We start from the raw sequence: 10,516 nt of genomic DNA, 5'->3' as shown, positions 1-10,516 counted from the left end.
ACTTAATTTTTTAGTTTTGGCTTGACACGGAGTTAGAACTCAAGTAGTGGCAAATCTGCACTTTCCTCACATTGCTACAGATTTACCAAGATCTTGAGGTCAAATCCCAGGCTAGGAAAGAAAACTGTCAGAAATTCCAAACCAGGGAGCTTTATTTTTTTAAATTTAGTTAAATAATTAATTATTAGTTTTTTCTTTTTTTTTCTTTTTTTTTGGCCAACCATGGGGCTTGAACTCAAGTCGTGGCAACTCTGCCTCAGCTTCAATACCCTAGGGTGGGGCACCCTCAGACACATAGCCAATCTAGGGATCCTAGGCCCAGAGGGGTTTCAGGAAGACAAAAAAAATCATAGCATAGAACAAAAAGTGCCAAGCTGCAGAGGGCTGAGGGTTTTACGTTTTTTTCTTTGCACAGTGAACATCCTGGGTCTGAATGAGATGGCTGCAAATTGGACCTGACCTGCCATATCTGAAAGCTGGCGTGCTATCAGGGAACTCATAGGCCAACCTGTGAACATAGGCCTCGGGTTCAAATCCAGGTCTTGACCCCTACCAATGGCAGGAGATCACAAGAGACCCACTCCTATGCTTAGGAGTACTGATTGAAAGAGAAGTTTGTGCATCTGTCAAGTCTAAAATTGGATTCAATAATCCTAGGACGCTGATAGATCTTAATAGTTCATTAAGCATGAAGAAAATACTATTCCTTTAACTGTGGTATAACAAATACCTAAGAGTTGATAGGAATGTAGTATGTCATTCAATCATAGATAGGCGGCTATGGTGTTTTTACCAATATATATTTATTTGTATACCACTGTCTGCCTATCCTTGTATCGCGATTTTGGCCAATCCTGGGGCACAATCTCAGCACCTGGGAACCACCTGACAGCTTCATTGGCTAGAGGCTGCCGTGCTCACATTCACCCATTCATGAATTTGGTCTGCATGGCCCTGAGTTCAGATACAAGCACAGCCAAAAATTTAATCTTGGATTAAGATGCCACGAGTGACACCTGTTTTCCTTTCCTGGGAGAGTCCTGGGTGTCAGGCATGATTGTGAACATATCTACAAATCTAGATGCTATGTGATAGGATGTAAACAATATAATACATAGTTAGGTATCATCACAGTCAATAAAATAAACGGTAAATGAATGAATAAAACAAAAAATACAATGAATAACTGCCACAAACATAATATAGGCTGAACATCTGTATGGAAGTTCAATCTTATCTTATAATGTATATAAGGAGTAAGTTTTTCAGGGCTGGGGCTTGAATTCACACCTAGGGAACATGCCTGACTTTCTGGTCTTCAAGCATGGTGAGCTTCCCCTTCCCCCACAGTGCAACAGAGTTACCTAGACCCCGTGTTCAAATCCCAGGCCTTGCAGACAAAAAAATGTCACACATTCCAAGCCAGGGAGCTTCATTAGCATTTTTAATGTTTTTAAGTTCACTTCGCCTTTATTTGATATATTTTGATTTTATAACATGAGTTTTTTCAAAAATGGTGTTTAAACTTTTACATTTCAGCACAGCACATTGGAGTTTCTACTTTGACCATCTGCCATGAAGAGTGAGAATGAAAATAAGGACACCATTTGTCCTTAGATGGTCGGGAGAGTTGAATTTATTTCTATTTAGAGTTATTTCTATAATTATAAACTCTCTGCATTTGTGTCATGTTAGTTTTCCTCAGCTCCTACCACGAAATACAATAGGGGATTCTTGATAGCACAAAAGGTTGGGTTTCTGAATAAATACTCACTTCTGTGAGGACAGTAGGTAATTGTAAGTATTTTGGGAATAAACTGGATTGTAAAATGAAAAACAAAAACTTTGGGACTGGGATGTAGCTTAGTAGTGGAGTATTTGCATAAAGAGCATAAGACTCTGGCAGAAAAGTTTCATAAAGCTTAGAATGTTAGAATTTTATGATCTGTATGAACAAACTTTTTTAGTCTTGGGCCTGAACTCAGAGGTTATCCTTGTACTCTTCAGATCAATGTGAGCGATCTAATGCTTGAGTCACTTCCAGTTTTCTAGTGGTTTATTGGAGATAAGAGTCTCACGGACTTTCCTGTCCAGGCTGGCTTTGAACTGCCATCCTCAGACCTCAGCCTCCTGAGTAGCTAGAATTATAGGCATGAGCCACCCGTGCCTGGAACGTGAACAAACTTCTTAAAGATTGATTCTGAGAAAAGAAACTTGGAATACAATTTTAGAATAAATAATTTAATATAAATAATGCCATGATTAAGGCACTAATTTAGAAGTATTTATTCATTAGCTGGTTTCTTAGTTTAAAGATATATTATATATATGCATTATTAATATATATATATAATTAAAAACATAGATTTGAAGTGCACCTAAGAGCATATGTGCTCATGTAAATTTATACAACTGCATAAGCTTCATTATTTTTTTTTTCCATTTTGGTTGGTACCATAAATTAGGTGGGATTTTTGTACTGCTGTTTCGGTCGCTGTTTTTGGAGGATTTCTCTCCCTTTTATCCCTCTGCCCCCCTTCCTTGCACTTGAACTCAGCTCTTTCTTGGCTTGGTTGTTCATAGCTGATTTTCTACCACTTCAACCGTACCTGTAGCCTGGCTTTTTGCCATTTAATTGGACATGATTACTCTCAGACTTTTCTGCCTTCATTGGCTTTGAAATTTCATCTTCCAGTTCTCAGGGTCCTGAGTAGCTAGGATACTGATGTGAGCCATTGGGGTGCCTAGGGATAAATTAGACTTTGGTTGGTGTATTCTTTCTGTTTTTATAAGCATGGGAGCATCTACTATAGAATTTCTGTGAATGTCCTGGGTCTGAAGTAAGATATATAATACATATGCAAATCTGTATATTTCTCATAAGATATAATAAATTTAATACGTGTAATAAGTGTAGTAATAATCAATAAATATAATGAATGAGTAATACAAAAATAAATACATTTAAAGCAATATGCAGTAAACATCATTATGTAGATATTCATCATTTTTTCAAATGTGGATGAATATTACTTAACAGGGGTGGGGATTGAATTCAGACCTAGGGAACAGGCCTGAATTGCTTGTATTCAAAGAGGGTGAGTTTCTCCATCCTCCACAGTGCATTAGAGTTTCCCAGACTGAAAGTTCAAATTCCAGGCCTGACAGAAAAAAATGAGCACAAATTCCAATTCAGGGAACTCCATTAGTATTTTTAATGTTTTTAAAATTTTAAAACTTATTTTATTTTATTTTTATATATTTTATTACAATTTTATTTTATTTTATTTATTTATTCATTTATATTGCCAAGCACGGGGCTTGAACTCAGGTTGTAGCAACTCTGTCTCAGCATCCATCATCCTAAGCTGGGAGGGTGTAGCTTCTGGGCCCACAGCCATTCTTGGGATCCTAGGCCTCAAGGGCTGACAAGAAAACAAATTGAAAACAGCACTGAAAAATTGCCGTGAATTGAAGATCATTGGCGGTTTCTCGGTATTTCTTCCTTGCATGGTGACCATCCGGGTCCAAATGACACAGCTGCAACCCGTAGGTCACCTGGCATTGCTGAATGCTGGCAGGCTGGCAGCGAAGTCATAGGCCAATCTGGACATCTAGGCCGAGTTCGAATCCTGGTCATGCCACTTACCAAGGGCTGGAGAGCCTAAGAAACTATTGCCTGTCCATAGGAACACCAGAGGAATGTGATCAATGTCATGGTTGGATGAGTAGTTTGTCAATCAGTCTAACATAAAATTAAACCCAGTATTCACAAGATGTGGATTGATTTTAATTCACAGTTTATTATGCATTAAAAGAATACGTGTGTGTGTGGGGGGGGGTGTTTTGTCAGTAGTGGGGCCTGAACTCTGGGCCTGGGCACGTTCTCTCAGCTTTTCAGCTCAGGGTTAGTGCTGTACCATTTGAGATACAATAACATTCCCTGCTTTTTCTGGTCATGTTGTGCTGGGGAATCGAACCCGGGGTTCATGCATGCAAGACAAGCACTCTCCCACTGAGCCAACTTCCCAGCCCCTAAAAGAATAGTATTGATTAAATAGAGTTCTCACTACATACCTGTGAATCACTAGAAAGGTATTATTGTCATTGAATACTAGAAAGAAAGACATCACTAGCAGTATCTCAATTTCTAATTATATATTTATTTCTATACCACCGTCTGCATAGAAAGGTATTGCTATTTTGGCCAAACCTGTGTCTTGATCCCAGATCCTGGGATTCAACTGGCATCTGAATGTGCTAGAGGCTGTCGTGCTGACACTCACCCATTCATGAATTGGGCCTTCTAGGCCCTCAGTTCAGGCCCCAGCATTGCCAAAATGTCTTCTTGGAGTAAAATTCCAAGTGTGATACCTGTTTTCCTTTTCTGTGCAAGTGCTGGGTGTCAGGTATGATGTATATAATATGCCTGCAAAGCTACATGCTATGGAATAGATTTGAATGAATGTAATAAATGTTATAGATGCACTCACAGTCAGTCCATAAATAAATGGTAAATAAATAAATAAATAATAATGTATCATGAATCATACCAACAAACTTGATATAAACTGAATATATGGATGTAAATATAAATCATATAATAAACATGTCTATAAATGTTATGTTCTCCAGAGATGGGGATTGAATTCAAGCCTAGGGAACAGGTTTGAATTGCTTGTCTTCAAGGCAGGAGAGCTTCCCTTTCCTTAGCCCCCCCCCTACCCCATGCAGTGCATCAGAGTTACCCAGATCCCAAGGTGACATCCCTGGCCTGGCATACAACAAAATTGCATGAAATCCAAGACAGGGAGCTTCAGTACTATTGTTAATTAATTAATTTATTTTTGCTAAGCACGGGGCTTGAATTTAGGTGGTGGAAACTTTGCCTCAGTTTCCATCACCCTAGGCTGGGATGGTGCAGCCTCTGGACCCACATCCATCCTGGGTCCTAGTTTTAGGGGGTTGACAGGAAAACAAAATGAAAACACCACCCAAAAAAAGCCGCAAACCACAGAAGTTCAGCAGTTTTTGTTTTTCTTCCTTGCATGGTTACCATCCTGGGTCTGAATGACATGGCTGCAACCTGTAGGTCACTTGGCATTGCTGAAAGCTCGCAGGCTGTCAGCGAAGCCATAGGCCAACCTGGACACTAGACCCTGAGTTCAAAACCCAATCATACCACTTAAAAGGGGATAGAGAACCGAAGAAACTATTGCCTGTCCATAGGAACACCAAAGGAATGTGATCAATTCCATGGTTGGATGAGTAGTCTGGCAATGAGTCTAGCATAAAATTAGACCCAATAATCCAGGACATGAATTCATTTTAATTCATAGTTTATTATGCATTAAAAGAATGCTATTGGGGGCTGGGAAGGTGACTCAATGGTAGAGTGCTTGCCTTGCATGCCTGAGGCCCTGGGTTCGATTCCTCAGCATCACATAAGCAAAAAGAAAAAAGCCAGAAGTGGTGCTGTGGCTCAAGTCGTAGAGCACTAGCCTTAAGCTGAAGAGCTGAGAGACAGCACCCAGGCCCAGAGTTCAGGCCCCACAACCGGACCCAAAGGAAAAAAAAATATTATTGATTAAATGGAATCTTCACTCAATACATGAGAATCGGTAGGAAGGTAGTATATGACATTGAATACTAAATAGACACCTCTGGCATTACCTAAATACCTAAATTTATATTTATTTATATACCACCATCATCATAGAAAGTTACTGCTATTTTGCCCAAACCTGGGGCTTGAATCTAGGTTCTGGGATCCACTTGGCAGCTGAATGGGCTAGAGGCTGTGGTGCTGACACTCACCCATTCATGAATTGGGCCTCTCAGGCCTTCAGATCAGGTCCCATCATTGCCAAAAATTTCTTCCTGGTGTAAATTTAAGTGTGACACCTGTCTTCCTTTTCTGTGCAAGTTCATAATATGTCTACAAAGTTACATGCTATGGAATAGATGGGAATAAATGTAATAAATGTTATAGGTTCACTCACAGTTAGTAAAATAAATACTAAATAAATAAATCAATAATAAAACATAATGAATCACACCAACAAACACAATATAGACTGAATATATAGATGTAAGTATAAATTATATATTTAACATGACTATGAATGTTATGAGGTGTTGAATTCAGGCCTAGGGAAGAGTTTAGTTCATGCATGATTCTCATAGGAAATGATAGGCAAGACGTATGGCACAATGATTATTTTTAATTAAGAGTTCATGAAGTGTGACAATAAGAATCACATTCAGGACTGAAGGCAATGGGAAAGATCCAAGAATCAGTATTCACTGAAAAGCTGCAATGTCATCATGTGGTTCAAATTTCCATTCTTTGGCTACATAGTGTCATTCAGTGCACATAAATGCAAATATGAGCCGGATGCTGGTGTCTCATGCCTGTAATCCTAGCTACTCAGGAGGGTGAGACAAGAGGATTGTGGTTCAAATCCAGGCAGGTCAGGAAGGTCCAAGAAACACTTATCTTCAATTAGCCACCAGAAACCTGGAAGTGAGGCTGTCGCTAAAGTCGGAGAGCACTCAAGTTGAGTTGAAGAGCTGCGAGGCAGTGCCCAAGGTTCAGTGTTCAATCCCCACAACCAACAAAAAAGTGCAAATATGGCTTTAAGTTTTCCCCAAAGGAATGAGGAAGTCAATAGTAATCTTCCCAAAGGATTCAGTGCACCTACTTTTGCTGAGTTATTTAAGTTATGTCTTCTTTTCTGAACACATTCTCTTCTTTAAAAATTGTCACATATTAGCTTTATAGTAAACTTCATCTAATATTTCTTGGTTCAAAAGAGAAGTCCAGGGGCTGGGAAGGTGGCTCAGTGGTAGAGTGCTTGCCTTGCATGCCTGTGGCCCTGGGTTGATTCCTCAGCACCACATAAGCAAAAAGAAAAAAGCCAGAAGTGGCACTGTGGCTCAAGTGGTAGAGCACTAGCCTTGAGCTGAAGAGCTGAGGGTCAGGGCCCAGGCCCAGAGTTCAGGCCCCACGACTGGACCAAAAAGAAAAAAAAAAAAAAAGAGGTCCATGCAGTTGATGTCACTTAGCTTTCTTACTCTCTTAGTTCAAAGTCAACCCAGGCAGGAAAGTCTGTCAAACTCTTATTTGTAATTAAACACCAAAAAAGCCAGAAGTGGAGTTTTGGCTCAAGCAGTAGTATACTAGCTTTGTGGGCAGGTGGAAAAGAAAGACAACTGTTCAGGGAGAGGGTCCAGCCTCTGAGTTCCAGCCCCAGAACCAGCACAAACTAAACAAATAAGAAAACAAAACAAACCCTGGGTATTTATTTGGGACTCTCATTAAAGGAGTAGTGGTCTGAGTAGAGGCTGGTTTTGCTGATCATACTCACTGTATCCTGCTTTTTTGAAATCTTTATTGCTATGGAAAACTCAGGACCAGACTAAAGGAATTGATAACTGACTCCTGCAACAAGAGAATCATCTCAGGAGTGAAACATCCATCCATAAGACACTTCAAAACCTCCATATCTTTGTTTCTTTGCAGTAGAACACTTTTAAAACAAAGTTATTTAGTTTTGTTTTATGCTGGCCTTCAAATGGCATATTGTTTCCTTTGTAATACTCTCAACCAAAAGTTTACAGACAAGTTTTACATGAGTAAAGAACACACTCAAAAATGTCAGGGAGAGATTTTCCTTCAAGCCTTGGATTCTTTTCTTGGACAGTAAAAAGGAAAGCAAAATTTAACTTGAACTTTTTCATTCCTTTATGTTCAATTTCTCTCCTGAGATCAATTTCCACATCTAGTAACAGTTACTTTCAATTACTTCCAGTAAAAATCTATGGTGCTGCTCCAGATAAAATGAATATTTTCTGGCTTCATTGAAATAGCCCAAGGACACTTTTGGACATGAGGTAACACGTGGTTCAGAGACAACTTAGTAAAGAGAAAATATGAAATTTAAATTGCTTATGGATACTTTATTCTTGAGTACATTTTATTCAAACTTGTTAAGTGCTCTGTAAATTAAGGTGAATTTTAAATAGGAAGAAGGTTCTCAGATCATTTTTTGTGAGTGTATGTACTGTGCATTAATTTCCCAAGAGGACATGAGTTAACAGTAAGAGAAACAATAGCAATAATCGGAGAAAAAAGATTTCTGGGAAGATGGTGGAGGAGAAGCTGGAGGCTAAACAAGCTCTTGCATAGAAAGCAGTTTTAGAGTTGCAGTGAACAGTCCTAAGCCAGAGAATCACACCAAGTGTGCCATCACAGGACAGAGAGTTAGGCCAGAGAGGGAAAATCCAGTCAAGGAGACAGATTTGAGCACTTGCCAGCAGCCGCCGCTGCTGCCACTGCCACGGCAGCAGAGGTGGTGGTGGCTGAAGCCACCATACCTGCAAAACAGAGAGTCCGGGACAAAGGAGCCAGACGCGGCAGGCGAGCAGATTCTACTTAATACCAGCAAGAACTGACAAGGAGCAAACATCTTATGCTGCAGTTAGCAGACCAGAGACAACCCAGGAAACAAGACTTGGCATGAGTAGAAGCCTAACGTCCTCACCCCTTCTCAGGGAGCAGAGGAGGGAAGGCAGCCCCTCCTCCCCGCAATACTGGAGATCACCATCTTTGATACTGACAAAGTTGAGTGGAGCTTCTAGCTCCAACTCAGGCCTTGGAAGAAAACTAGAGGCATTTAGCAGGTCACAAGAACCTAACTGACCTGTCAGACTCAGCTCCACCCAGGGAAAAATCACCCAGCTCGGACGCCAGCCCCAGGAGTGGCTTTCTTCAATGGGTAATCAGAGCCAGAGGATGTCCCTCCCTTTAGCAGCCTTGACAATCAATTGTAATTCAGTAAACATAAACCCTGAGAGTGGCTCCTGGCTGGGCTCTGTGAGTTTCTGACAAACTAGCCCCTGGGAAAAGCTACTGTTTGTTGAAAGACCTCATCTCTACCCAGAACCTAGCCTCATCACATAATCTCCAAACTTGAGGAAAAAGCCATCTCCCTCTTTTGTGATACTCAAAGCAGATCTCTTTCCCACTGAACAAGCCTGGGAAGAGGATCACAAAATTCATAAAAACTGACTTAAGAAACCAACCAAGCCACAGGAAAATCAAACACCACAAGCAGACCAGAGACTCAAACAAGAGGCTGGTTAAGGACACAAGGGAGATAATGGATTTTTCCCTTCCCTTCCGAAAAAATAAAAAAAAAAAATTCCTTTTTTTTGTACCTTTTATAAAACTTTTCTTGTAAAACATTTTTCTAATTTTTAATTTTTACTTTTTTTGAAAAAAATTGTTTTCTAGTAACTTTTTTTTCCTCTTATAATTTTTATTTTAGGGGTATATGTGTGTGTGCGTTTTTTGTTTTCTTTCTTTTTTTTTCCTTTTTTAAAAATTTGTTTTCTTTTTGGTTGAGCTCTACTGAACTTCTGATCTTTATTCTTTCTTTCATATCCTTTTCTCCTTTTCTTCTCTTTCGTTCTTCTTTATGTGACTTAATTATTGTTCTGCACATCCTCAGATAAACCTGTAGTCGATTATTCGAACTTATCCACCATTGTGTACACACTTAATCCACAAATTTATTACTCAATTCAAAACCTCTGAGACTTAAATTTATTAATAGCAGTACAACCTCTTTGTACCTATATAATATTTTAAGTATTTGTATTTTTAAGTTATTCACATCAGCTTTATTTCCCTCCCCTTCTCTCATTATATTCACGTTCTTCTCTGAATATATTGTATTCGGCCCAACCCAATATTTTTAATTATTACTATTCTATTATTTCTAGTCCCTTTTTACTCCTTTCTCTTTCTTCTTGTTTTTCTCTCTCTCTATTTTCATCCTATCCAACCTATTTCCTGCTTTGAGATTAGGATTTAAAAAGTTAAATCTCCCTATGCCTTCCCACATCACTCTATTCCTATTTTTTACCCACACCTCTCCCTAAACCTAATAATTTCTGGTTTACCAAATTCTTCTTTGCGGTTTGTAGCCCATTAATATATAGTTGTTTGATGTTGAAGAGAGGTATCTGTTGAACTAGATTGTATCTGCAGACTATTGACAGAGAAAATACAGACTTTGGTTGATGCTTGCATTAAGTCAGTTTTCTAGAACAAAACTGGTGTTATTTTCATCCCAAATGGGCAGAGTAAGCCGGAAAAACACTAGAAAAATGGCAAGTCTGGGTATCTCAACTCCTACTCATGATAATCAGGGGACAGAACAGATAATGAGTAATCCAGAGGAGAGTTCCTAAATAACTCTACAAACACTGCTGGCAAACATGATAAATTAAAAGACTAAAAAAATACAAAGGACTCTGTATGAGCGTGATAGGGAGAGAGACGAGCAAACAAAAGGTCAATGGAGGCAAACAAAAGGTCAATATAGGAAAAGATTGAAAACCATCAAAGGACTCTGTATGAGCATGATAGGGAGAGAGAGGAGGCAATCCAAAGGTTTATACAGGAATACCATGAGCGTGAGGAAGCTAGTCAAAAACTGATAGAGGA

This window comes from Dipodomys spectabilis, unplaced genomic scaffold (assembly GCF_019054845.1).
Source record: "Dipodomys spectabilis isolate Male_0828 unplaced genomic scaffold, ASM1905484v1 ptg000203l, whole genome shotgun sequence".
NCBI classification, from domain to species: domain Eukaryota; kingdom Metazoa; phylum Chordata; class Mammalia; order Rodentia; family Heteromyidae; genus Dipodomys; species Dipodomys spectabilis.
The sequence above is the reverse complement of the archived record's forward strand: the minus strand, read 5'-3'. Positions refer to the sequence as shown.